Source organism: Mandrillus leucophaeus, unplaced genomic scaffold (assembly GCF_000951045.1).
Source record: "Mandrillus leucophaeus isolate KB7577 unplaced genomic scaffold, Mleu.le_1.0 Scaffold130, whole genome shotgun sequence".
In the NCBI taxonomy this organism is placed as follows: Eukaryota; Metazoa; Chordata; class Mammalia; order Primates; family Cercopithecidae; genus Mandrillus; species Mandrillus leucophaeus.
Genome location: NW_012101255.1, coordinates 4265268 through 4268879, shown reverse-complemented (window position 1 = coordinate 4268879; position 3612 = coordinate 4265268).

Here is a 3612-nt window from a genome sequence, read left to right as displayed (position 1 = left end):
TTTGAAATGTCTACACCATTTTTAAAAGTTATTATTTTCTTTAGTGATCATCTTTGTTATTTACTAATTTTTATATGTCAAAAAACAAATCAGATCAAGTTAGAAAATTTTAAAGAATGTGTCATACTTACAAAAGAACAGTTTTCCAACCAGGAGAATTTGAATAAATGTAAGAAGGTAATAATGGTAAGAAGCTCACCTTACAGCAGTTATAGCACAGTGTTCAAAGCATAAAGGAGAAATTATTTTCACCGTTTTTGTGGTTGGCTATTATACATTAACATTCTTTTTAGGACAAATAGTGCTGTTCAAGCTAATTTATCTATAGCCGATTGGCTTAATTTCACTGAATTATACTGGCAAGGACATAAAGCTATGTTTTGTGTTTTGTTTATGTTTAGAAATTAGCATTTCAGGAAAATCGAGATGAACTTTTGGTTATATAGTTAAATATGGTTAGCCTTGGGGTATATCTAAACTGTAGCCTCCATTTATTTTTTTCTTTAACACATAAATACTTGGGTCTATTTGGAAATGTCTAGTCTGTTCCATTTGTCTGTCTCTATTCATACTGTACTTTTTTTAATCATATGCAGGTGTTACTCTCCTATTTCTCTTGAAATATAATTATGAGTGCTGTGCCCATGGGACTTGGTGACTAACTGAATGTGGAGTTTGGAATAGAGGAGAGTGTCCAGGCTAACTCCCATACTTCTTTCCCAGATGACTAGGGTGGAACGTAAGGCTGTTTGCCAAGATGTGGCATGGAGACAGCATAAGGAGAGAGTATTAACAAAGGATGGAAACTTTGTATTGCACTAGGAGTATGCCTAGCAAGAGGAAACCAGAAAAAAGGACTGAGAGCAAAGAGTTAAAGAGATGTGTATTCGTTTTGTTACCTACCATCGGGGTCTTGGGCTCTCAATGCAATAAAAATTGAGGCCAAGGGTGCACTTTGGGAGGCGGAGGCAGGAGGATCCCTCCAGGCCAGGAGTTTGAAACCAGCCTGGACAAGATAGTAAGACCCTGTCTCTTAAAGAAAAAAGAAGAAGAAAAATAAATTGACATGAGATCAAAAGAGTTTTCCCAGACAAGGCTCAAGCATAAGGGAGGTAGCACAAGACAGAGATTATTTGGTTGGCCTCCTTGGAAGGTGATAGAAAGGCAGTTTTAAAGGAGTGAGGTTTAGGCATGCAGAGGCGGAGAACTTTTAACACCTGCACAGTTTGATTTCATGCTCCTTCAGATATCACATGTCTTATTAGCATGCTAACTCTCTACCTCTGGGTGGGATTTTTAGTATTATAATGAAGCTAACCTTAGGGATTGGTCACTCTCCTGGCTTTGTACGCATGCGGGAGATAGGGTTAACTTCCTTGAATAAGATTTGTGGTGGGAGCTGCTTATTTCAGCTTCCTTAAGGTCCTGCAATCAGTGGGTATAGCATCTTGAGCAAGATTTATAGTGCAAGGTCTGGATGGTCTGGTTGGGGTCTGGTCCATGCCAGCCCCCAACAGCTTACAGTAGAGGTCCTCGGTAGTCACAGGGCAAGTAGGCAGTGAATTCATTCCAGATCTATCACAGCCTCTTATAGCTGACATAACAAATTACCACAAACTAGGTGGCTTAAAACAACAGAAATGTATTGTCTCCCAGTTCAGGTGATTAAAGGTCTGAAATTAAGCTGCTGACAAGGTTGCTTTCCTCTGGAAGTTTTCAGAGAGAATCTGTTCCATACCCATGTCCTAGCTTTGGTGGTTGCCAACAATCCTTGACGTTCCTTAATTAAGCAGCATCACTCCAATCTCTGCCCTTTGCACAGAGTAGATTCTTTATAACTTCACTGAATGAATGAACAAATTAATGTATTTTAAAGTAACTGACAGTACAAAGCATATTATTCTATAAATTGCTTTTTCGTTATTGTCATAATTTCCTTTTCTTCCTCTTAAAAATAAATTGATTTACCTGGTACCTTCTGGTACAGATTTATATAGCAATATTTGAAACTCTACTGTAACCACTTCTGGAGTGAGGACTCGTAAACTGGGTATTTCAGTGTTGGTTTCTCACCACTAAGATGTAGATTAATTTAAAGTCCCATATAGTCTGTTTATACTGATGCATCTTGGTGTAAATTATAGATGATATAAAACAAAACTGAGTTAGAAAGTATATTTTATTTAGTAATGTGGTGCTTACTATCTTTTATTTATTTATGTGGTGCTTACTATCTTCCAGCTACTATTTTAAGTATTCTACCAATACTAGCTCATTTAATCCTCACAACAATCCAATGAAGTGGGTACCATTACTATCTTCAGGAAAGTAAGGCACAGCGAGGTCAAATTACTTGCCTGAATCCATACTGCTGGTAAGAGTTAAGCTAAGATTAAACTGGGTAACGTGGCTCTGCGTGGAGTCTATGTTCTAGGCTGTCTCTTGAGAAAGTGCCTTTAACATTTTGTTAGGTTGGTAGTTGCCTTTTTCTGCAGCGTGGGATGAACAGATCAGCCTGCATGTTTCTCCTGTGATCCCCATCTACAAGCACCACACCTGCATCCAGCTGCTCACAACGCAACACACACAACTCTGTAAGAACACACAATCAGAAATTAGCCGGGCGAGGTGGCGGGCGCCTGTAGTCCCAGCTACTCGGGAGGCTGAGGCAGGAGAATGGCGGGAACCCGGGAGGCGGAGCTTGCAGTGAGCCGAGATCGCGCCCCTGCACTCCAGCCTGGGCGATAGAGCGAGACTCCGTCTCAGAAAAAAAAAAAAAGAACACACAATCAGGTACACACACTAGGCAGTGCAAATCAGAGCACAAAAAGCCATTTTCTAAAGTCACCACAACACAGAAGGCATCTTTCTGCTTAAAAACATCCTCCCACCCCTAAATTGACATGACTAATTAAAACCCTTAATTCGAATTCTGGTTACTTTTTATCTTTCTCTTTAAAATTTCGTGTACTTTTGTGCTCCATATTTGCATAATGAAAAAAATACAGTAATTATTTTTCCATAACAAAGGAGTCATTAGGCAGAGCCCTCTGGGTAAATGGGTGTTTTTAGATGAATGTTTTAGATTTGTCATGACAGGACATTGATTAGGATAGAAAATAGAGTACACTGCAGTATTGTTTTTGTGAAACCTTGTATACAGAATTTCTATTTTATATATAACAATTCCCCTATACAAGGTAATTCTGCATACAAGATTTTCTATGCCTGAATTAACACAGCTCTGCTACAAGGTGGTAGAAAAGTTAGCGCTGGACAGCAAAAGCTATGACTTATGAAACAGCTGTTTTTACAGTTTCAAAAAGTATAATGTCTAATCTCCACTGGGTACTTAATTCCATTCATATATCATGGTTTACAACGTACTTTACTGACACAGTCTCATGGACCTAACAACTACCCTGCTAGGTATGTAGGAAGGACACTGTCATCTCCATTAACACGCGAAGACATAAGAAAGCCAAGATGGGAGAAGTGGGAGAGGCAGTCTGTTGGCTGTGCTAGGATGGAGCTGCCTCTGGAATCCACCTTTCTAGGCATTCCACAGTTGCTGGTTGAGGAGCCTGCCCTGGTACTGATAGGGGTCACAAA